The sequence below is a fragment of the Jaculus jaculus genome, chromosome 5 (assembly GCF_020740685.1).
Source record: "Jaculus jaculus isolate mJacJac1 chromosome 5, mJacJac1.mat.Y.cur, whole genome shotgun sequence".
NCBI classification, from domain to species: domain Eukaryota; kingdom Metazoa; phylum Chordata; class Mammalia; order Rodentia; family Dipodidae; genus Jaculus; species Jaculus jaculus.
Genome location: NC_059106.1, coordinates 145525231 through 145552117, shown reverse-complemented (window position 1 = coordinate 145552117; position 26887 = coordinate 145525231). Strand labels below are relative to the sequence as shown.

Genomic DNA, 26887 nt, shown 5'->3' with positions numbered 1-26887 from the left:
ATTTACTTTTGCAAAAAAACAAATTTTAACATTTTATACTTGCTATGTGATTTATATCCACATTAATATTGATTCCCTTCATTATAGTTTCTTTGATTTTTGTTTACATTTTCCTGTGTATCAATGTGGAAGGTTAAATTATTGATTTGGAACTGTCATAATAAAGGACTTCACACTGGATGACTTCAACACAGCAATTATTTTTTTCACATTTCTGCATGCTTCAAGCATGATAGTAAGGTGCTGGTAGGATTGATTTCCTTTAAGACCTTTTTACTTGGCTTATGTATTTCTCTATCATTTCATTGAATAAATATATACAAAACCAACAATACAATGCTGTTATTAGTAATTCATAACACTTTAAATGTTATAAACAAATAAGCACAAGTCTGTATTTGTTGAGTTTCATATACTAACCATGTTTTTAGAAAATCCAGGTTTCCTCTATTTGAATGCTTGCCATCTGCTATGAGAGTGTTTCCAACTAGGCTTTCTTTTATCTTCCCAACATGAGGTGTCTCTCATGTTGTCTGCATTATAGCCTCTGTAAAAGGCACAACTGAGAGTCTACTAATTGCAGGCTTTTAAAAAAATCTTTTGTTTTATTTATTTTTTTAACCATAGTATACACATATATTCTAAATCCTTGTTGTAGTCAACTCTTTGTTGCTGGTATGAATTTCCAAACCAGAGAAAGGTGAGGTTCCACTGATGTCAAAAGAAACTGGACCCGTTTCACTGATCCAAGTAGAGAGGCACAAACATTCATGCAGGATTCTGCAGCAGCGGGACCCCCTAGAGCTCATTATGCATACCTTGGATTGGAATTCAGATCCCCCCAGTATCACCTTAAGCCTGGACCTCAGGATCTGGCCACAGTGGCACCTTCTTCACCTGGATGGCTGGAGAAGTTTTTATTTACTTATTTTTCTATAAATTAGGAATTCAGTTTATTTATTTATTTATTTGAGGGAGAGAGAGAGAAAAGAAAAAGACACACACACACACACACACATACACGGGGGGGGGGGCAGAGAGAATGGGCACACCAGGGCTTCCAGCCACTGTAAAACAAGTTCCTGACACATGTGCCACCTTATGCATTTGGCTTACATGGGTACTGGGGAATTGAGCCTGGGTCCTTAGCCTTCACAATCAAATGCCTTAACAACTAAGCCATCTCTCCAGCCCAAGTTTCTTCAAAAACACCCTGGTCTATTGGAGGAACATATATTCAAACCTCCATATACCTTATGCCTTGTATGTTTGATAGACAAACCTTACCGAGTGATAAAGAAAATTTGGGTTCTCAGTACACCAATTTATCAATAATTTTGGTGTTCCTGGATCCTTGCCCTATGAATTCAAAGAAAGAAACACATGGAACAGAGGATAAGGCCCAGAAAGATTTTATTTTAGCTCAAAACATTAGGAGAATGAAGAAATGGGGCTTAATCCTAGAACATAAGAGAATGAAGCAAGGTGAAGCTCTTGACCAGCGAGGGAAGAGGGGGCTTGAGAAGCCCCATGAGGGAAGAGGGTAGAGCTCTTGCCCAAATAGGCAAGAAGGTGTTGAGAAGCCCACCTGCGTTTGTTTATGGGGAGTGGCTATGTGAGGAAGAACAGGTTGGCAGTTTACTATGGACAAAGACCAGATTTAACAATTTTGCAGTAATCTTAGGTAAGGATCAGAGTTTACATCCTCTAGGAAGGGTATAGGTTTAATCAGAAAATCTTTCCTGGATGGGGCTCTGCAAGCTTAGTGAGAGTTCCTGCTTTTGTCAAGGAATAAAAAGCATTCATTTTGGGGGTTATATTACCCTGATTGCCTAACAAATTTCCGTCCCCTATCATGAGAATGTTTTCAAGAACATATAAGAAAAAAAAAATCACAGAAAAGTTGCCTACATCAGGTGAAATTATAGCTATGAAGAAAATATTTAAAGCTCTATATGCCATCTTTTTTTTTTCTATCTAAAGCTTGTTTAGAAACAGCCGGCATTCAGTTACAACGTATCCTAATCTATTCCAAATTACACGTGAGAACCTGAGGTTCTTCATGGTATTCTGTTAGAAGGGTTCTATTATTGGTGACAAAGAAATAACCACAGGAAAACACCTACTGGATAATTTTAAATGTTTCTTATGATATCACTAAATTAACAAATTGAAACCTTATAGCTATATTTTAGGACAGTAATGTAGGAACAGCATGTAAAAATAATGTATAAATGTGATACTTTCATGTGCTTTGAACACATCTTCATAGAATATTTGAAATGAAATGGGTAAGTATATTTGAAAAATAGGTACCACACACTTTGGGTCTATCCTGATATTTAAATAACAGTTTCAATAATTAAAGGCTCCATCTCAAACCTGTCTAGCTGTATTCTTTCTTACACAGGATTCTGAAATATAACTACTTTCATAAATGTAGCAGTAACTTCACCTTGAGGCATTCTAATTTAAAAAACTTGTTATTGGAGAAATGAAAATAATGCTGTCATATGTGCATTTTACTAACAGGCTTCAAATACCCTGAGATTAAAGCACTTCAAGGTCAGTATATTTTGATCAATTACCACTTATTATTCAACTAATAATGCTAATCCAAAAATAGGATATTATGAAAAATATCAATGCTTCACAACTATGAACCTAGAACTACAAATTAAGAAAAAATGCATAAGGTTTTGAATATTTATTTTGAATATTTAATGGAATTTTTATCTCTAGTGTGCAATTGAATCTCATTTTCAGGGGAATGTTTCAGTGTCTACAGAAGGACGGACAATTGAAAGCAAAGAGCTGTACAATTATTTGTACAGATTCTGCCAACATAACTGTCAAGTGTCTGAGTAGGAATTGTGCAGTCACATAGCAGCAGACGTGAGGGTGCAAGCACTGAGTGGGACATTAAAATTCAGAGCTTGAACATAGACTAATTTTTTAACATTTTTATTACAGCTTCCATAAATATAAATAATATGCCGTGATTATAATCCCCTCCCCCATCCTTCCTTGTTTTTCCCTCCCAAATATGCACTCAAGTGAATCCCTTCTGTCCAGTTGGCATCACTTCTATTTTGATATAATTTCTACCTGCTATTATGCAGATCTTGGGTAGATAGTGTCAACCACTGTGTTATAAATATGAAGGCCATTTTTTATTCAGAGAACAGTGTTATAAGCACTCCTCCCTTACTTTTGGCTCTTACACTGTTTCTACCACCTGTTCTGCAATGGTCCCTGAGCCTAGGAGGGCGTCATAGAGGTGATAAGATTGTTTTTTTTCCCCCTTTTTGGAAAACTTATTGGCATACCATATGTATTAATTGCATCATTCTGAACATTTGATAAAAATGTAAAATTATGACATGTAAAATAATTAGCAAAACCTACACACTCTCATTTAGATGTAGAATAAATGGAAACCAATTCTGTGTTGATTTTGCAGCTATTACTGATAGCATACTAGGTATACTTAAGTATTTAACTGGGAATCTTGGCAGTGTTCCAGACCAACAGCAGCCCAGCTGCTCCACAAGTGGTTGCTGGGTTTTGCAGCCTCTTAAACTCTGTGATCATCATGTGGGACCCTTCGAGGACCAGATAAGATTCAAGATGCTTCTGTCTGCAAGTGTGGAACCAAGTCCATGCAGGATAGGGTAGTGCTGAGAAGACTTACGGGGTTTGAGAGGAGTACATGGTAGAAGGTTCACATCAGCAGGAAAGAGGCCACAGTTCTGGATAAAGGTGTCTTGATAAAAGAGATTTCCATGAGGGTTCCTCTGCCCGCACATCCTTGCCAACATTTGTTACTGTTAGATTTTTTAATTATTCCCATCCTTACTGGAGTAAGGCAGAATTTCATCATTGGTTTAATTTGCATTTTTCTAATGGTTAAGGATATTAAACATATTCTTAAGTGTGTGTTAGCCATTTGTAATTCATCCTCTGAGGACTCCCTATTCAGTTCTCTGCTCCAGTTTTGGAGTGGGTTGTTTGATTTTTTTGTTGTTTAGTTTTTTTGAATTCTTTGTAGATTCTAGATATTAGGCTTCTGACAGTGATATAGCTGGCAATGATTTTCTCCCATTTAGATGGTAATCTACTGGCTATTCTTATGTTGTGTTTGTTTGTATGTGCAAAAGATTTTTAGTTTTATGAGATACCATTGGTTTAGTGATTGTTTAATATCCTGGGTTACTGAGGTTTTGTCAGGAAATCTTTTTCCACCCCTATATTGTGGAGAGTGCCTCCTGTTTTTTTTCTTCCAGAAGGAGAAGAGTTTCAAATATTATATTGAGGCCTTTAATGCACTTAAACTTGATTTTTTGTATGAAGGGATGAGTGGATATAGTTTCATTGTTTTCTACAATGACCATCCAATCTGTCCAACACCATTTATTGAAGATGCTGTTTTTTCTTCAGTCTACATTATTGGCACCCTTGTCAAAGGTCAAGTAGGTATAGTTTCTCGACCTAAGGTCTGGGTCATCAATACTGTTCCATTGGTCTGTGTTTCTATCCTTATGCCAGTGCCATGTTGTTTTTGTTACTATGGCTATGTAGGATAGCTTTAGACTGGGTATGGTGATACCTCTGGATGGTTTTTTGTCTTTGTTTTTGTTTTTTGTTTTTCGAGGTAGGGTCTCACTTTGGTCCAGGCTGACCTGGAATTAACTATGTAGTCTCAGAGTGGCCTCAAACTCTCAGTGATCCTCCTACCTCTGCCTCCCAAGTGCTGGGATTAAAGGCATGTGCCACCATGCTCGGCTTTGGATGTTTTATTTATTTACCTTTTTTTTTTAAATTATTATTACTGAGTATATGTTTGGATATCTGAGGCCTGCTGCCATTCTGTGTGAATTTGAGGTCATTTTTTCTTTCAATCTCTGTGAAGAATAATGCTGATCTTTTTATTAGTATTACATTAAATCTGTATAGTGCTTTTTATAGGACTGCCAGTTTTACAATATTGATCCTACCTTTCCAGGAACATCGGAGGTCTTTCCATCTTCTCAGATCCTCCTCAGTTTCTTTCTTAGGTTTCTTTTTTATGTTTTCTTTTTACAGGTCTTTACCTCCTTGCTTAATGTTATAACAAGGCGTTTAATTTTTTGTTGCCACTGAAAATGCATCACTGCTTTCTTCTCCATATACCTTTCTTTTGCATATAGAAAGGCTACTGATTTTTGTGTGTTGATTTTGTATCCCATCACTTTAATGAACAAATTAGTCACTTTTAGAAGTTTTGAGATGGAGACATTTGGGTCACTTGTATATAGGATTATGTCATCTGCAAATAGGGTTAAATTGACTCCTTCCTTTCCAATTTGACCCCTTTTATTTATTTCTCATGTCTTATTGCTTGGGCTAGTATTTCTAGTACTATGTTGAAGAGCAGTGGTGAGAGTGGGCACCCCTGTCTTATTCCTGATCACAGTGGGAACTCTTTGTGTCTTTTCCCATTAAGTACTAGCTGGGCTTTTGGTGCTTTATGTATAGCCTTTATTGTGTTGAGATATAAACCCTCCATGCCTATTCTTTCCAGTGTTTTGATCATTAAATTGTGTTTTATTTTGTCAAAAACCTTTTGCATCAATTCAAGTGATCTTGTGGTTCTTATGGTGTTTATTTATGTGGTGTATTATGCTGACTGATTTATGTATGTTGAACCATCTCTGCATCCCTGGGATGAAGCCAACTTGATCAAGGTGGATAATGTTTTTCTGTGTTGTTGGATTCAGTTTTTGAGGATTTTGTTCAGAACATTTGAGCCTAAGTTGATGAGGGCTATAGGCCTATAGTTTTCTTTTCTTGTTGCATCTCTGTCTGGTTTTAGTATTCTTCCTCTACTATTGGTGAATGTAAACTTGTACAACCACTGTGGAAGTCAATTTGGAGATTCCTGAAAAAGATAAACATAGAGCTACCAATAGACCAGTCAGTCCCTTACTGGGCATTTATTCTAAATGCTCCATGCAGCAATAGAAAGACACTTGCTCAATCATGTTTATAGTTTCTTAATTCATTATAGCTAAGAAATGGAATCAACCCAGTTGCCCATCATTGGATGAATGGCTACCAAAGTTGTGGTACATTTACTCAATTAAATTCTACTCAGCAGTAAATAAAAATGATACAATGAAATTTGTAGAAAAATATACAGACTTGGAACAGAACATACTGAGCGAACTCACACAATCATAGAAATCATAGAAATACAAAAGCTGCATGGTGTCACTTATCTGTGGTTCCTACCCTAGACTTGCTCAAATTGCTGTAATACCTGATAGCAACTCAAGGCCCAGAGTCTTCCTCAAACCACCCAAGACATGAAGACACAATGGAACCATGTTTCACTAAGTCTTTAGCTTGTGCAGTTTTTAAAATTCCTTGCCCTTGCAAAGCACTTAAAATAGTTAATTTTCATAGTCAGTAGGATGCTATGTTCTCTTTCATTCTGCTCCTTTGTTTAAATAAATTAACCTTGTGAAGTAAACAACAAAAAAGAAAGTATTTGTCAATAAAATGTAGACTTTCAATAACAAAATATACAACATAAAGAATTATAATGAAGGGTTGGCTTAGTGGTTAAGCACTCACCTGTGAAGCCTATGGACCCCAGTTCGAGGCTCGGTTCCCCAGGTCCCACGTTAGCCAGATGCACAAGGGGGCACACACAGCTGGAGTTCGTTTGCAGTGGCTGGAAGTCCTGGCGTGCCCATTCTCTCTCTCTCTCCCTCTATCTGTCTTTCTCTCTGTGTCTGTCGCTCTCAATAAAATAAATTTAGAAAAATTAACAACAAAAAGAAAGAATTATAATGAAATTAACTTGTGTGCACTAATATGATTGGGCATGATAGATAAGTAAGAATGGATATAGATTAATAAATTGTATTTAATCTGAAATGTAAATTTTAATAAAATAACAAAGAATGGAAAGAATAATAAACACTGAATTAGAAAGATGTGATGTGTTACAAAACTACTTAACAGAGATAATTGAAGAACCAGAGAGGTGGAAATGTAAAACCAATGAAGGGGACAAAAATTATTATATATATGTGTATACATACATACATATATGTGTGTGTATTATTGTTTGATTTTTGAGAAAGGGTCTGTCTTGCTCTATCCCAGGCTGACCTGGATTTGTCTTTGAACTCAGGGATACTGCTACTTCAGCCCCAGCTGGGAATAAAGATGTGCACTACCACAGTTTCTGAATCCCCCAAATATAAGTGATATAATGAGAGTGGGGAAAAAAAGGAGAAAACTTAAAAAGAGAAAATTGAATACCTTATCTTTCTGTTCATAACAATGGAGAGGAGAAAGCAGATCATTTTCTTGATATTCAGTTTAGAAAGTTACTTGTTTTCTTGATGTGTTTTGGTGAATTGTCTTTCATCAGGGACCTAAGACTGCCATCTTAGCCCAACCATTCCTAGGCTTGGAGATCTAAACACTTCCCATAAAAGACCACCCTCCAAACTCCATCTTAATAATTCCTAATTGAAGTCTGCTTTCCAACTATAACTGACTCCTTAAAACATGAAATGTGAGTATATTCTAATAAAGAAATTATATTATAAATCAATAGATCATGTATATGATGATGATCTTATAAACACTATTACCTAGTGACATGGTAACTCCAATTAGATATTTACTTGGTGTAGGTAGTGCAATCTATGATGTTCAATCTATGATGATCATTGATGGGATCATCCCCCTGCAGTTTTGTGAATATGATCATATACACCCTTATATATGTTTATGAAATTTCTGCAAACATTCATGTGAAAATCTATTTATCTTTCTTTTGGCTTTTTCAGGGGTCAGAGGGATAGAACTCAGAATCTCATAATATTAGACAGGTGATTTACCATTAAGCAAAATCTGTTACCCTTTTAACTTGTTTTAAAGTTGTATTTCTTTGAGTAAATAGGTAGGCATGGAATATCCAGATCATAGTCTAGGTGACATTGAACATAAACATGGGGTGAGTATATGTACTATTCAATATTATAACTATATTCACTAAAGTTTTTTTGTAGTGCCTTTATAATATTAGCGTCTATACTTTTAGGTATAAACTTGTGCTAGCTTAACTCTGGGATATTTGAGGCATGTTTGTCTATACTTCTGGCATTTTAGATTTATCTTTCTAGAATTTCTACTGATTATATATGTATGGATTCGTTTTTGTATTGAATAATTTACACTGATATACTAACTATAGTATAATTATTTATTATTATTATTATATTACAAGTTGAAAATCCAGTAGTGGCAGTCATCAAAGATGTATTCACTTTTCTCTGATTATTTTAGTATACTTCCTTTGGACTTATATACAACACTTAGAATTAAACATTAAATTACAGACATTGTTTCCTTAATTTTGATTGAAATTACATTACCACTCCATATTGACTTTATCATAATGTTTAAAATTTTGAGTCATACAACTTCTAATAATAGATCCATGTTTATTAAATTCTTTTTAATTGATAGTAGTTTTGACAATTTTATACATGAATATTTATTTTGTTTTTCAGGTTTTGGTTGCAATTTATCTAAGAAGAAAGCAATATTCTTTGTTGACCTTGCATGTTATACCTCTATTAATATAATCTATAAGTCTAATAATTTGAAGTTTCTTAGATCTTTACCTGTGTCCTATATATATTCTAAATTATTGAATTCTTGCAGATGTTAGCTATAGAAAAATCATTAATTGTTGATTAGTAATTCATTAGAAACTTAGTTATATGTCTGTAGTGATTATGAATTAATGAATTTCCTTAGCTTCCCCATGATACATGTGATTGCAATGTGACATTTCTTCACTTTAGATATATTACAATGGGAAGATCTTCTTGGGTTAAGCAAATGTCTATTTTGAAGTCAAAGCTAAAAATATGATTTAGGGTTTTCACTTAATTGCCTATATGAGGAATCTGACACCAAAGAGACCGAAAAGATTCTTTTTTTTTTTTTTTAAGATGGGCCTGCAATCAAAGCAGACTTTTGTCCTTTTTAAATTTTTATTTATTTATTTATTTGACAGTGACAGACACAGAGAGAAAGACAGATAGAGGGAGAGAGAGAGAATGAGCGCGCCAGGGCTTCCAGCCTCTGCAAAGGAACTCCAGATGCGTGTGCCCCCTTGTGCATCTGGCTAACGTGGGACCTGGGGAACCAAGCATCGAACCGGGGTCCTTAGGCTTCACAGGCAAGCGCTTAACCGCTAAGCCATCTCTCCAGCCCCCGAAAAGATTCTTTAGGTGAAGCTAGCCATTTGATTTTTTTTCCCATGTTATCCAGGGAATACATCCTAATTATTAACTAATAAAGGAATTGTTTGGTGGAAGAGAAACTGCAAAGTACTTGTCCTAAGACTGTCTAATCAATAAATTCTTTAGCACTCAAATCATTCATTGACATACAAATAACAATAACTTATGAATCAAAACAGCAACCACCTCAAGAGTTTGACCACCATAAAATTTATATCTCTCATGTTACCTGCTGTCCTATAAACTTCCTCAGAAGCCCCCACACATTTTTCTTAGAGGCACTGGCCCTATCAAGTGGCAAAAAAGGAACTTAGGTTAAGTGTTTGTAGTCTTGAGTTATTTTAAACCATATATTTTTATTAGATGGATTCAATTTTGAGTTTGTAGGGAATTCATGATTTTTTCCATTAGGCCATCAGGAAATTCCTCTTTCATATCTTTACTGTTTCTTATAGCTTGATATGGTCTGATATTAATGCAGTCACTTAAAGTCTTTTTAAAATAATGTGATTTTTATAATTTTTTCCCACTCTTACACTTCCTTATACCATATAAAAAGTACACCTATGGCACACAGAATATAAAAAAATATTTTCCTTTTTAATTTTGATTTTTGAATTTGGGTTTATTTCCAAGAGCAACTTAAACATTCCCAAACTACAATATCCTATTTCCCACATTCTTGGGTCATGCTGCTCTACTGAGACTTCACGTTTCCCTGCGTGTTCCACTCCCCTCACTCTCTTCTCCTCTCAGTGAGTTTGCTGTTTTCCTCACTGTCTTCCTCCTCTTAGCGATCACAGGTCTACTGGGCTTGTGCCTTTTATCTGAAGCCACTTGTTTCAGTTTTCAACGTAAAAAGGGAATATTTGTATTAATAACATGCATATGTGAAAATTGATACTAAACAAAATTTTAACTTATAAAATTTTTTTCTCCTTTATCTCACCCATGACTGGTGTATATAAATATACTTTTTGATAACTTTTATTCAGAATCCATAAAATGAACAAATTGTACATTACCTCACAAATTTTATGTGTATGTAAACAATCCAATGTTGCACACTTCTCAGAATATTTGTTCAAATACTTTCCTAATATCATTCAAAGTATTTTTGGAAATACTTGCATTTTAATTATTATGATGAATAAGGCTAAATGCTATTAAGATAATTTATACTATTGTATCACAAAAACTATGCATTACACAAAGACTATTTAGTAATTAGAGTAAGGTCAGCCAGGTGTGCTGGTTCATTTCTGTAATCCCAGATTCAGCCTTGGCTATAGAAGGTGTTCCAGGTCAATCACAGTGAGGACTGAATAATATCAGATCTTTAAAAATAGAGTAGTAAATAATCTAAAAGTAAGTCAACATAATAAATATCAAAATGATAAAGTTGCACTTAATTACTTTAAAAAATAGTAGCCTAAAAATCAGTAGAATTAAATACATCATAAAAACAAATACACATTAGGCATTGAAGCCTATGACAAATATTTTGATTGAATATATAACATCATTTTTTTGGGGGGGTGGAAATCATATCCATGGCTCCTTTGCAGTGAAAAGGACAATGTGTGTAATGCAATGAGGATTTTCCCAATTATCAAAACCAAATATCTATGTGTGTGCGGTAACAGCACAAGTAGATATATCAATATACATGGACATATATGATGGTAGTTAAAAAGTAAATCTATATTGGCATTAAATACAAGATATTAGATCATGCAATTATGAAGGCTCAGAAGTCTTATATTCTGCTGTGAGCAAGAGGAAGACCTACAAATAATGTGGCTTGATGGTGTGAGAGCTAAAATTGTAGATTTAAGTCCAAATCCTAAGGTGGGAGAAACAAAATCACTGAAGGCAGGAGAATAATTATCTCTACCTTCTTTTAATTCATTGTTATTTCCTGGCTTAGGGGCGGGGGCTGGATTCTGCTGACCTATTCTGCATAGCTACTAATATTTAAACATATCTGTACATTTCATAGTGTAGTGAAATTGACACATGAAGGTAATATTTCTCTGTCTTCATTGATTCCTCTGAAAATTGGAATCTTCACCAATATCTCTAAAATACTCTTTTTGATGTGGATTATAAGAGTTAAAGTAAAGAAAAGTCAGAGAATTATTCCAGGTGGGTTAGGTAATCTGACATGATTGGCTATGCAAGCAGCAGTTAGAGTTGTATGTCTCTGACTGGTTGGGGCAAAAGCACACAAAAGGGACATGTTTGAGCATGCGTGGACATGTCTCCAAGAATTGTCGCAGCTCCCAGAGCACAAAATGGCGGCTATCTTCCCTGGCCACATGTCAGGGTCACTGTTGATTAACAGCCTGCCCTGTGTTTGTGGCTTTTCCCAGAAGTCTAGCCTACCTCTCCGGGAAGCTGAAACTTAGGCCTAGTTTGAGCAGCATCTTACTGAAGCCTGTGATGGCATCAGTGATGTCAAGTTGTACTTAAAACAAATTGCATTTATTGGTATCAGACACAATGACCCTATAGTAATGATGTACAAATGGAATGTACTATCTATATTAGGATATGCAATTGTCAATTTTTTTTAATATTTGTGGTGAAAATGCTAGATTGGAAAATGAATGTTAAATACAAATATATTTTTTAGATATTTTATTTATTAATTTGTAAGTAGAGACATACAGAGAGAGAAAAAAATGTGTCATACTAGGGCTTCTAGCCACTGCAAACGAACACCAGATGTTTGGGCTACTTTGTATACCTGGCTTATGTGGGTACTGGGAAATTGAACCCAGGTTGGTAGCTTTGCTGACAAGCACCCTGTCCACTGAGAAATTTTTACAGCCCACAAGTATTTCTTGCACTTAACTAGATGTATCATTTAAGTATATTTCTTTAAATAATGTGTGTTCATTAGTTTTTGTTGCTGTGACAAAAATATGTAAGAAACCACTTTACAGATGAGGAAGACATGAAAGCAGGGTACAGAGAGATGTGTGCTTATGATCAGTTTGCTGTCTTATTTTTATTCGGCCCAAATCCCAGCCCATAAGATGGTGTTGCCCACAGTTAATATGGGCCTCTCAACTCAGCCAAATCTAGAAATTTCCTCATAGACATGGCTAGAGACTTGTATCCTAGATGATTCTAGACCCAATAAAGTTAACAGGATTATCCACCATACATTACAAACAATATTTCAATATGTGTCTCTAACTTAGGTAGTAATGATCTAATTTTGCATAGAAATAGTTCTTGTGTATTATAAAATTTAGCTTATTTTTTTAAAACTTTTTGTTTATTTTTATTTATTTGAGAGCAACAGAGAGAGAAAGAGGCAGAGAGAGAGAGAGAGAGAGAGAGAGAGAGAGAGAGAGAGAGAGTTATAGAGAGAAAGAATGGGCACGCCAGGGCCTCCATCCACTGCAAACGAACTCCAGATGCATGTGCCTCCTTATGCATCTGGCTACATGGGTCCTGGAGAATAGAGCCTTAAACTGGGGTCCTTAGGCTTCACATGCAAGTGCTTAACTGCTAAGCCATCTCTCCAGCCCAAAATTAGCTTAAATTTTATACAAAAGTAAGATAATATGCTTTGATTATGAACAATTTTCTTTACTAAAACAGTATATTGCAAAATTAAAAAAAATGCTAGATCACATAAATTGATATGGTTCTTTCTCCCTTAATATAAATTTAAAGTATAATACTTGATATCAGGAAAAAATTATGTTTTTCAAATGTGCCATTATTACCATATCTAATTTGAAAATATATACTTCAAATATGATTTTTTAAAAAAGATTTTTTATTATGCCCATATTGTTGATTTCAACATAATTTATAATTTGAAATTAGTTTAAAGCATATACTTAAATTTTCTGTTTAAATTCTTACTAAATGTTCCCTAAGTACAGGGAACATATGGCTCTTTTCCTCCCTGTCAACCTGCTGAATAAATAAGAATACATCAAAAAAAAATTTTAAATGAATAATCCAAATGCTATAAAACTATGGTCTTTTCAAGATATAATCACACCGAAATGCAGAGTAACTCAGCATTTGCCCATGTTATCTAGAGAGGTTGGTATAAACATCCAAATAACAAGACAATTAAAATAAAGAATGTGTTTGCATGGTATAGTAAGACAAACAAACAAACAAACAAACAAACAAAAAAAACCCTTTTATCTCAGTACTCTCTTGCTTGATTTCACAAAATATATGTTGGCTTCTCGGCCTATATGACTGTTTTGCTGCATCCCTTAATAAAGCAAAATTTTTAAAAAAGCTAGGAGATACAAGAAATGTGTATTTTTTCTATCTTTTGAATTAAAAGTGCAGGGCTGGAAAAATGTCTTAGCAATTAAGGCACTTTCTGCAAAGCCTAAGGACCCAGGTTTGACTCCCCAGAACCCAGGGAAGCCAGACACACAAGATGTCACATGCATACAAGGTAATGCATGAACAGAAGGTGGCATGGCACACGTGTCTGGAGTCTGATTGCAGTGGCTAGAGGCTCTGGTGCACTGATTCTCTCTCTCTCTCTCTCTCTCTCTCTCTCCTTTTCTCTCAAAATGGAAAATATTCAACTACAAAATCTTCAATAAATGAAAAAAGTGCTCTAGTTTAAACTCTATGGAGGCTTTTATCCATTCAATGTCAGAAAGTCCCTTGGAGTTTTATCCAGTACTTATAACTTTTCAAAGAAGTTACAAGGATATGGTCTTTGCTTTTTGATGTAGAGCTTATGATGATTCATTACCCCTCAAATTAATTTTTCCCATAGTCATTAATTGTCATCAAGTTTCTATCATATTGCAGGTTAGTTACATCACACCATTTGCTGCAATTTCCTTAGCCTGACTTGTCAAGGATGGGGAAGCCATTTTTCAAGGTCACCTTTATTTAAATGGTGCCATTCTAGTAACTAGGCATTTTTTTCTTAAAAAAAAAAAAAAAAGAAAGAAAGAAAAAGCCACACAATTTGCTTTGTTTTAGAAAGATGTGGAAAAATAAAACCCTTTTGTAAAAATGGATGCTAATGTTTTCTTCCTATAGAATCCTATATCCCATTTATTTATTTTTTGTATATGTTTAAGTAGAAGAACAGATTAATAGGGCTGAAAAGGCCTAACTGAGGTCAGAGGAAGAGATTGAGTAAAGGAAAGGTGGAGGGAGGGCTAATCAAAATCTAAGAGGATATAAATAAGTCACATGGAAACCTTCTTTCTTGTGCAATGGAACACTCAAGAGCCATAGGTTTTTACTAGAAAAATTTCAGTGCCAGGGATGGTATACCTTCCAGTGAGTTGTTGGCCAGGGAGGTCCCTGATGCTCCCCAAAACATTACAGGCCATTGCCAAGGCCCTTGGTTTCCTATAAGGGATAGATGGTAAGACCCTACTGCTGAAGATTCCACATACTTGGGCTGCACGGTCACTGAGAAATCCTGTTGGAGCTGAGCTGAAAACCTCCTTCATGTAGACCAGCTGACAGAAAGCATGAAAAATCCATTTTGCATGCAGTTCAATGGTAGAGAGAGAAATTGCCAGTGAAGATACCCAACAGTGGACACTGCAAGCCTTATATTTGGCCAGCCAAGCCAAATGAGCCAATGGGTGCAATAGTGACACATCTGTTATTTGGGAAACCAACCACCCTAAAATTTGACTGGAGGCCCATTCTATGGAAGGGAATACATCCCTGATACTGAAACCTATAGTAGGAGTATTCATGAGTCCTAGGGGTGTAACGTCTGCTGCTGACTGGCTAAATGTATATACCATGATCACCAACCTGCCCAGTAAGTACTTCTCTTAATGTTCATATCCATATATTAATGCTACTCTCACTTTTGGTTAGACAACTTCTTTTTTTCAGAGGGCAGTGGCCTTGGGATAACTCAGAAGGCATCATGGTGCTGGAAAGAAGTGACAGGGAGTGCTCAGCATTGCAATATCTTTATTACATCTTCCAAGTCTCAGAGTCCATTGTGGAAGAGGTGGTGGAAACAATGTAAGAGCCTAAGGAATGGTAGGACTCCTTACAACATGCTTCTTCCAGACACAAAATGGCCTGCATATCCATGACCTCATAGTGAATTACACTACCTACACAAGACCATCATAATAGGAGGACAAGATCATGACATCAAAATAAAAGAGAGACTGATTGAGAGGGAGAGGAGATATGATGGAGAGTGGTGTTTCAAAGGGGAAAGTGGGGGGAGGGAGGGAATTAACATGGAATATTTTTTACAATTATGGTAGTTGTCAATAAAAAGTAAAAATAAATAAATAAATAATTTTAGATCCAATTTAAATTGTGCCTTTACATGACTAATTTTTCTCTGAGGATATGGTTGATAGTGGAAGCTCCCAACCTTGTTTGTCTTCAGCAATTCTTCCTTCTTTTATCCTGAAATAACATGGTGTCAGTCACAAAGTATTGACCTGCTAGTCATCATTATGGCTGATTTATTCCAATTTACTGACATCTTCTATGGCTGTTCTAGTAGGCAAATTCCATTGTATTTTATGAGCCACTGGGCACCAGAAGAAAGAGGTAAAAGTAGGAGCCGTGGCTACGCATTCATGCTGTGGCTTTAACATGAAACAAAGGCAGGACCAATTAAGTCAGAGTTGGCAACTAAGATTTGGAATAAGATTGGCATCTAATCCAAACAACAACTTGAAAAAGCCATCTTCCTCACATGATAAAGAACCACTGTACTGCATGACATTCTGTATTTCTTCACTTAAAGAGATCTAATACAAACAAATGAAAGGAAGGGGCTGGAGAGAGACCATGGATGATAGATAGATAGATAGATAGATAGATAGATAGATAGATAGATAGATAGATAGACAGACAGACACATAGATGATAGAGAGATAGATAGATAGCGATGAGAGATAGTATGTATTTAAAACAAGGTATGTGTGGTATAGGTATGAAGGATTAGTTCCACTGTAATTATGATGCCAGCCAGTCATTTCTACAGTAATGCACTCCAAAAAGTGAAAACAAGGAGAAACACTAGGCCATCAGTATCTACTCTGCAATTCTCTCCTTACAAACCACTGTGGTATGCACTGAATTGTCTTGCTGAAATCAGTGCTACATTATTCACCCAGAAGATAACTACACTTGGAAATAGATAATATTTAAAAAAGAAAACACATATTATACAACATCGTAGAGAGGTTTCTTAGTACTGTAAGACCAATGTCCTCTTTTGAAGAGGCAAAGACAATACAGATCTATATCTTGTGCATATAAAAGACAATGCGAGGGATTAGAAAGAAAAAATAAAATAAAAAATAAAAAAAGAAGGAAAAAAAGCAAAACATAAACAGGAAAATTTAGGTTGATCTTCATCTTACCCTCTCCAGAGCCCTTCAATTCAGGTTCTCCCCCTCAGGTCCTGTTGAGGGTTCAACCTCACTAAGTATGATCTGTTCCAAGTTCAACCATTTTTTTTTTTCTACAAAATTCATTGTGTCATTTTTTTTTTAACTGCTGAGTAGAATTTTCATCTTGTAGACAGATATACCACATCTTGTTTATTCCTTTGTCCAATGATAGGCACTTGGGTTGATTCAAATTCTTATTATGAATTTAGGAGCTAGTAACATAGTTGAGCAAATATCTCTGAACTGAAATATAGAGCTTTTAGGGTAAATGCCCAGTAAGGGAATAACTGGCTCTGTTGGGAACTCCACAGTCAACCTTTTTAGGAGTATCCATATTGTATTCCATAGTGGTTGTACCAGTTAACATTCCCACAAACAGTGACTGAAGGTTCCTATTTCTCCACATCCTAACCAACATTTTTTTATTTGATTTTTTAATGTTTGCTATCCTCACTGGGGTAAGGTGGAATCTCACAGTTGTTTTAACTTGCATTTCCATAATGGTTAGGAATGGTGAATATTTTCTTAGATGTGTGTTTGACATTTGTATATCTTCCTCTGAGAACTCCCTATTTCTCTGCCCCATTTTGTGAATGAGTTGGTTGATTTTTTTTTTTGGGGGGGGGAGGGAGTGTTGAGTTCTTTGCAGATCATAGAAATTAGCCAACAAAAAAATTATCCCATTCTGTGGGTAATCAATTTATGAGCTCTGCTTATGGTATGTTTTTCTGTGAAAAAAGTTTTCAGCTTCATGAGATCCTAATGGTTGAATGATTGTTTAAGTTCCTTAGCTATTGGTGTTTCCTTAAGGAAGTTTTTCCTCACTTCTGTATCATAGAGAGTTTCTCCTATTTTATTCTTCCAGTACTAGAAGAGTATCAGGTTTTATATTAAGGTCTTTGATCCACTTGGACTTCATTTTTGTGCATGGAAAGATGTGTGGATTTAGATTCAGTTTTCTGCATATGGTTATACAGTTATTCCAGTACCATTTGTGGAAGATGCTGTCTTTTCTCCAGCTGAAATTATTAGGGCCTTTGTCAAAGACCAAGTAGCTGTACTTATTTGACCTAAACTCCACATACTCAATTCTGTTCCATTGGTCTATATCCCTGTTTTTATGCCAGGACCATGTGGTTTATATTACTATGGTTTATAATGTAGCTCTAGATCACTATTGGCATTGCCTCCAGAGGTGTTTCTTTTGCTGAGGATATGCTTGGATATCTGAGGCCTACTGCAATTCCATATGAATTTAGAGATCATTTTGTTTTCTATTTCTGTGAAGAATGATGCTGGATTTTTTTTATTGGTTTTGCATTAAGTGTGCATATTGCTTTTGATAAGATTGCTATTTTCACAATGCTATTTCTGCCTATCCAGAAGCATGGGAGGTCTTTCCATTCCATCTTCTCATGTCCTCCACAATTTCTTTCTTGATTGTTTTTATGTTTTCATTACATATATATCTTTCACATCCTTGATTAGTGCTATTCCAAGGCATTTTAATTTTTTTCTTGCTATTGAAAATTGGACATTGTCATTAATTTCTTTCTTTTTGTTCTTTGCATGCAGAAAAAGTACTGACTTTTGAGCATTGATTTTATATCCTACTACTTTGCTGAAGGAATTAATCACCTTTAAGAGTTTTGAGATGGAGGATCTCGGGTCACTTATGTATAGGATTATGTTGTCTGCAAATAGGCCTAGCTTGCCTTCTCCCTTTCGTGTTTGTATCCATTTTATTTCTTTCTCCTGTCTTATTGCTTAGGCTAGTACTTCTATTACTGTGTTGAAGAGCAGAGGTGAGAGTGGGTACCTCTGTCTTGTTCCTGACCTGAATGGGAATTCCTTGATTCTGTCCCCATTCGGGCTTTAGGAGCTTTATATATAGCCTTTATTGTGTTGAGATATAAACTGTCCAGGTTTGTCAATGTTTTGTCATGAATTGATGTTGGATTTTGTTGAAGTCCTTTACTGAAACTGTTGAAGTGATCATGTGGTCTTTGTGTTTAAGCTTATTTCTGTGGTGTATTACATTGACAGATTTGTATATATTGAGCCAATCCTGAATGCCTGGCATGAAGCCTACTTGATCAAAGTGGATAATGCTTTTTTTTTTTTTTTTTCCTTTTTTCCTTTGAGGTAGGGTCTCACTCTAGCTCAGGCTAACCTGGAATTCAATCTGTAGTCCCAATGTGGCTTCAAACTCATGGAGATCCTCCTACCTCTACCTTCTGAGTGCTGGCTTACAAAGTGGATAATGCTTTGGATGCATTGTTGAATTCGGTTTGTAAGGATTTTGTTCAGGATCTTTGTGTCTTAGTTCATCAGGGATATAGGCCTATAGTTTTCTTTTCTTGTTGTCTGGTTTTGGTATTAGGGTGATACTAACTTCATAAAAGGAGTTGTGGAACTTTCCCTGTTCTCTGATTATGTGGAATATTTTTATAAAAATTGGTTTCAGTTCTTCAATTGAAGGTTTGATAGAATTCAGCTGAGAAGCATCTGGTCCTGGAATTTTCTTTTCGGAGAGGTTGTTGATTATCTTTTCAATCTTGATGGGTGGGATCATTTTGCTTAGGTAACTAATCTGCTCTAAGCTTAGTTTTGGTAGGTGGTATTTGTCCAGGAGTTTATCCATTTCTTATAGACTATCCAGTTTTGTGGAGTAGAGATTTTGAGAGTAATTCCTGATGATTCTTCCAATTTCATTTATGTCTGTTATGACCTCTCCTTTTTCATTTCTAATTTTGTTACTTTGAAACTTTTATTGACTCAATCACATGGGCGAGGGGTTTATCAATTTGTTTATTTTTTTCAAAGAACCAGCTCTTTGATTCATCAATTTTTTAAATTGATTTTTAGTTACCAATTCATTAACTTCTGCTCTATTCTTGATTATTTCTTTCTTTATGTAGCTGTTGAGGTTGGATTCTTCTTGTTTTTCCATTGCCTTTACATGAACAGTGAGGTTATTGATTTGGGAACTCTCTATCTTAGTTATGAAGATATTTAGTGCTATTTGTTTTTCTCCTAAGGACTGCCTTCATTGTGTCCCACAAGTTTTTGTATGATGTGTTCTCATTGTCATTCAATTCTGTAAATTTTACAGTCCCTTTTTATTTCATCCACTACCCATTTATTGTTTAAAACTGTGTTGTTCAGTCTCTAGGAGCAGGTGGTGTTCCTGTCACATTTTCAGAATTGAGGTTTGATATGATGCAGGAAATTATGTCAATCTTCCTAAATATATTGAGGCAGGCTCTATGATATATATATATATATATATATATATATATATATATATATATATATATATATATATATATACCACCTACCCAAAGTATATATATATAGGTTTTTGTTTGTTTGTTTTTTTGAGGTAGGATCCCACTCTAGCCCAGGCTGACCTGGAATTCAATACAGAGTCTCAGGGTGGCCTTGAGCTCACAGTGATCCTCATACCTCTGCCTCCCAAGGGCTGGGATTAAAGGCAGGCATCATTATGCCTGGCTTATATGATTTTTTCTTTTTTCTTTTCTTTTCTTTTCTTTTTTTTTTTTTTTTGAGAAAGCTCCATGGTCTGCTGAGAAGAATTTGTATTCCACAGAATTCATTTAGAATATTCTTTAGATATCCGTTAGGTGGAGATGATCTATGGCGTTGTTGAACTTTCTTATGTCACTTTTAGTTTTCTGTTTGGATTATCTGTCTATTGATGGTAGTGGAATAATGAAGTACCCAATTATGATGGCATTGGTGTTTATTTCTGATTGTTTGTCAAGTAGGTTTTGTTTCATGAATTGTGCTGCACCTTTCTTTGGTGCATAAAGATTAATGATTGTGATATCCTCTTGTATCATTCCCTTGATGTGTAAAGAATGGCCTTCTTTTCTATTTGGTTAATTTTGGCTTGCAGTCTGTTTTATCTAATATTAAGATAGCAAAACATGCCTTTTCCTTTTCCTTTTTCTTTTTTATTGGAGAGAATAGTATACAGCTGTATTCCTTCTAACAGATATGTAACACACAGTAACATTTAAATATCTGATAGTGAAATGACAAATTCTAATATTGAATACAATATATCAAAAACAAATCATACTACTGAATTTATCTTAAAAACTTAAATTTTATGTCATTATTTCACAATTTGGAAATCTGAGTAATCCAATTTCAAGATGACTTCCTCATTGTTGGACTTTGTTCTGTCACTGTGTAACTCAGTACTTTCTGTGGTCTCCAGCCATTCCTATATAGGACAAACCTTGTAGATGGGACCTTACAGTTGTCCTTGCACCATGCCCCAGTCAGTGTTCTGGATTCAGCATACCAATCTGAGATTTTTACCCTCAGTCTTGCAAGGTGTACCTGTGGAAAAACACCCCTTGCACTTTTGCAAAAATTCCATAATCCACTGAGCCCAAAGTTTCCCCTTTTGCCATGCTCAATCCCTCCAGAACATCCCTGCAAGGGGGACCAAGGAACACTGGTGACCTCCAAATGAATGGCCCACTCAACTGTGCAAACCACTTTTCTGGATAAAGTGCCATATTTCTTATTTTTGTTTCTTGGAATATCATTTTTCACCCTTGTACCCCGAGGAGGTGTCTGACTTTAGTGGTGAGGTGGGTTTCTTGAAGACAGCAGATTGAGGGGTCCATTTTGCTGATCCAAACTGTAGACTTGTGGCTCTTGATGGGTGAATTAAGGCCATTAATGTTTAGGGTAATAATGGTGAGATTTGATTTAATCCCTGCTATATTGTGGTGCTTTAGTTGGTTTGGTGTTTTCTTGGGCTTTGTATAGTTTCTTGAGCCTTCTGTAGGTTTGGTAATTGTTGTCTGCTTATTGTAGGCTCTTGAGATTGGTTATTTGACTCTTCTGTGTGGAGCTTTTCTCTGTGAAGTACTCGCTATAGGTTTGGCTTTGTGCTCATATAATTGTAGAGCTGACATTAACATGGAAAGTTTTTCTTTTGCCATCTATTATGAGGGATACTTTTGCTGGGTACAATAGTTTGGGTAGGAAGCCACCGGTTCTTAGACTTTGCAGTATTCCATTCCAGACCCTTCTGGCTTTCAGGGTTTCCTCTGAAAAATCTGAGGTATTTCTGATAGAGCTACCTTTATATGTAATATGTTATTTCTGTCTTGCTGCTTTTAGAACTTCCTCTTTACTTTCATTGTTTAGAGTCATAGTGATAATATGACTTGGAGAGTTTTTCCTTTGGTACAGTCTTATGGAGTCCTTTTAACTTCTTGTATCTTGATGGTTGTTTTGAGAGGGTGGGAAAGTTTTCTTCAATAATTTTGTTGAATAAGTTCTCCATTCCATTGGTCTGAATTTCTTCCCTTCTTGATATACCCATGATCCCAATGTTGGGATATTTAAGGGTATCCCACTGTTCCCTTATGTTCTGTTCACAAAAAGTTTTGAACTTATTCAAGTTCTGGGATACACAAACGGTTTCTTCTGTCTTCTCTTCCAGTCCTGAAGTTCTATCATCCGCATGACTGACTCTGTTCTTGAGGGCTTCTAGAGAGGTTTGGGCTTGTTCAATTTGGTTTGTATTTTCTTTTTTTAAAAAAATTTTATTTATTTATTTTATTTGAGACAGAAAGAGGAATGGGTGTGTCAGGGCCTCCAACCACTGCAAACAAACTCCAGACATATGTGCCCCCTTGTGCAACTGGCTAAAGTGGGTCCTGGAGAATCAAACCTGGGTCCTTTGGCTTTGCAGGCAAACATCTTAACCACTAAGCAATCCCTCCAGTGCTGGTTTGTATTTTCTATTGCCTTTTACTGCATAGTATCCATTTCTCTGTCAAGTTCTTTTTTTTTCAGGTCATTTTCTGAATCTATTAATGCTTCTTGGAATTCATCCCTGTGTTTATTTATGTCTTCATTGAGCTTAACTAGCTTATTATTGAGGTCTCCTGAGGGTTTTTTTTTGTTGTTGTTGTTGTTTGTTTGTTTTGTGGCATTTAACTGTCTTTTTGGAAGTCTGTTACTTTTCTTGTGTTTGTTTGTTTTCTTTTAGGTCCAACCTAGTGAGGACAGCATTCACACAATTGTTGGACTTTTGCTGAGTCACTGCAAGTTCTGCCAATTGCTTGGTCAAGGTCATATACCTTGTATCTTCATTTTAGGGTTCTGATCCTATTGTTTCTTCAATGGTTTGATTAGAGACTTCCGTTGTGGGACTAGGCAACTTTGTTGAGGTTCCTTCCACTTGATGTTTTGCATTGTTCCATTTTTTGCAGTGGTCTGCCAATTACAGTGTGAAAATCTTAGTTAATTCAGGATGAAGCTGACGTTTACCCTTGAAACATCTTCAGTGATTGTTTCCTTTTTTTGACTAGAGCAGACTTTTGATGGTAAGTGGCCAATCAGCTCAGGTGAGTGGAGTCTCTGCAGCCCCAGTGAGGACATGGAGACCCAGTGGCAGGGCAGGGAGAGGAGCCTGGAGACAATGTGGTCTTGGAGGCAGGTGGTGGGTCAGTGGGATGGGGAAGCACTGACACATTGGTGGGTGGTGTGGCGGGGGACTGGGACAGCACTGACCCTTTGTGGAGCGGCAAGATGAGGTATGTGATAGTGCAGACCTTTTGGTGAGTGGTGGGCAGGGGGATGGTAAGGCATGGACCTATTGGCAGGTGGTGGGGAGGGGGAATGGAATGGAGTGGTTCTGGTGGCAAGGGAAGGAAGGAGGAAAATTAGAAAGCTGTGGGATGGAGGGTGGAATGAGACCCCGATTTGAGTGGGGAAAGGTGAGTGGTGCCTGGACTGGATCAGTGGAGCCAACAGATAGTGTAGGAGTAAACCTGTTCTGAAGCATGGCAGCTGGGACAGCTGCTTGAAGTGTCTGGGGGTCTAGTTGGCCACACGAGAGTATGGAATCAAGGGGTTCCCTACAGTGTTCCTCTATGCCCTCCCACTGGAGGTCTGCTAGGACCTGCTGACCCTTCAACTCCACAGGACTTGCCTGTTGTTATTCCAGGAGCTGAAGCCTGGTTAGGTGGATGCCATCTTGATCAGAAGTCCTTCATGTGGATATTTCTATGATCTAAGAGAAGCCTGCTCTGTGAAGCACAAATTTTATAGTAATATGTTTCTAAGGTTTATTTTTATTTGGTATCATTAGAAACAAAAGTGGTTAGCTATTACACTTCTAATGAGTGAACTTCAGTAAATAAAAATGGAGCAATTTGAGTGATTTGCTTCAAATCACCTACTTAGATTGAAATGCTAGATTCATGACTGTTTGCATTTCTATGGAAAAAAAATCATGATTTATGAACTAGTCAAATAAAACTGCACAAGTCAGAATTATTCATATCAGCAATGCCCAGCAATAGCATCTTCAATATTTAAGTGAAAGGAAAAGTTTAAAGTTAGCCGAGATTTTATTTCTCTTGGAATTAGAGAAAATCAAAATGAGCCAGTCAACGAGGCACACATCTTCTATCCTATCATTCTGGAGTCTGAGGGAGGATCATGGATGTTATTCCAAATATACAAATGTTTATGTGAAGCTACAATATAGGGAATATGTCAGTATATTCTAAATGTGAGGCATAAAATGAAAGTAATCTGTGACAATTGTTATTTAGTTACATGCAAGTGACTATATCTATTTAAACTTAAACTTTTTTTCTTCAGCTTGTCTAAAGTATGTAAAAAAAAGAAAAAATCATTAACTCAGTGCTATATCTTCCCCTGACACAATTTATTAAGAGTAATGTTCTCAACTTGACTAATGAAATCCTGACATGTACATTGTCTTATCATGTTCATACTTTCTAAATGGTAGTTTTGCCTTTATTCCTGTCTAGAAGATATTTGTCCTAGGTGATGCTTTATTTGGGATTATTTTGGTGAGATAATACTTTGTTCTTACATGTTTACATCTTGCTCGCTTCCAGAGGAGGCACTGCCATGCATTTGAAGACATTTTGATGACATATTTAATTAGCATACATGTACTAGAATTAATCCTAATAAATTATTTGTATATCTTTATAGGGAATTAAACGTCTCAGTACTTAAACCTCATGAGTTCTAACCTGAAAAAAACAAACAAACAACAAAAAACAAAAAAACTTCTGAGTATAAGTAATGAGCAGTTAGGACACAAACTGTTTAAAGAGCAGACTCTGTTACCATGGAAACTATAACATCACCAGACTCAATCCAAGTTTTATATCAAAGCAATATAATTCTGATATTTTCTTTTAAAGTAATGAAAATCTGTATAGCATAAGTTAATGAGATACTGTGTAAAATTTATCATTTTTATTAGCTTTCCTGTGAGACAAAAAACAAAACAATAATAATAGAAAAAAACAATAAAAGTTGTTTTAGATGTCTCACAATCAAAATAAGACATATCTGATATTAATTAGGCAGTCAATCTTTCTTAAATCTTACAGAACTTTTACTGTTTATATTTTAAGGTACTATCTTTAGGATAAGAAGTTAAATAATACATTATTAAGAGAAATGTTAAACATATGTAGGATTTTTATTTTCCCCTATTCAATTTTATGTTTTATAATGAAACATTTAACATCACTGGAAATAGAAGAATTCATTCAAAAATTAACCTATGTGTTCTTATGATTTGCAACTGATTATGTGGAAATATCAGTTTAGTTTTGAGACCATAAACCAGACAGTTTTCAAACAAAAAAATAATACAAAAATAATTTACAATAGTGTTTTAGGAAATACCTTGAACTAACTATATGAAAAAATGAGACAGAAGAGGTGAAAAAGAATACATATTTCTAGCAATCCTTATAAAGCACTTCTAGTGTTAAGGTACATTTGTATAAGCAAGACTTCTAGTCCAAATAGCACTTTTCAGCTGGAGAAAACAAGAGAGCAATATTGAATAAGGATTTAAAATGTTGCTTCTCATCTTAATTCCACATTGCTTCATTCATGTGTGTGTGTGTATATATATTTAATCACAGCTGGGAAAATGCACCCACCCATTTCCATACTCAGGAAGTTTTCACAAGAGCATGCAAGTTCATGCACTTGCTCTGTGATAAATACTTTGGCATATGTTAGGAATTCTGAAGGAATAATTTATAATGGGTACAACATCTGTTTAAAAAAAAAAGACGTGCTAATCAAATTTCATTTACTCTTTCTGTGCTCATTTTTCAGGATGGCAATAGAATGAACACTGTGTCATATGCCATCTGCGGTAAAAAAATCATTTCTTGGCTCAAAGTTAAGCACACTGCTTTGGTTTTCATCCCAGAAACATTCTGGCTAAAAACTGTAAAGGTATGTGAGTTTAACTTAAGGAGACTTTTGAAGGGAAAAGAATGTTCAATTGTTAGATGGAATATAAATTAATATTTACTAGTTAGATTTTGGTATTACTTCTGCTATATACCTGAAAACAATACATGGCTTTTCCATGTGGAACATTGAAAAGTTGAAATAATTTCTATCTTACCTACTAGTGATTTGCAAACTCTGTGTATAGGGAGTATTTTTATATATTGTACTTTCAGTTTGTAGGTCCTTCAAACAATCCATGAGAAAATATAAACTATCCCTTCTCGTACTTCATAGAATCTGAACTCATAGATGCAGGTTCATTGTGTGCTAGGCTTCAAGAGAAAAAAAAAATTGAAATGGTATGCATATGTTGAAAGTAAAGCTATCCAATGAACCTAGATATCTGTCTTTCTATTGAGATTGGAACTGAAAAGTACAATATATAAAAATACTTCCCTATACACAAATTATTAAGTTTGTTCATATTGCCTAAAGCCATTTAAAAGAAGGTACAAAAGTCCAGTACTTTATGGACCTATATAATTGCTACAAGCTTTATCTTATTTCCTCTCTGAAACCTCTTGATATGCAAATGGGGTGATTTTTATATAAAAATAATTAATATAAGAATCTAGAAATGCTAAAATGAAGGTTTGTCATACTGAAATACCCCTTGAAGTTTTTATTTAAGGACACTTTAAAAAGTTAACTGGTAAAATTGTCCAAGTCATTAGCAGCAAGGGAGCCTATGAAATTGCCACAGACAAGGACAACCTTGGAAACCAGACAAAGGTATTCTTTCTCTGTACAGTATTCTAGGTAGACAAAAGTAATTGTACCATGTAGAGTATTCTG

At 35.5% G+C, this 26887-nt stretch overlaps 1 pseudogene; it reads right to left on the bottom strand.

Annotated features, from left to right (window-relative positions):
- Positions 1-20870: 20870 nt before the first annotated feature.
- Positions 20871-21174, bottom strand: LOC101605784 (annotated as a pseudogene).
- Positions 21175-26887: the final 5713 nt, after the last annotated feature.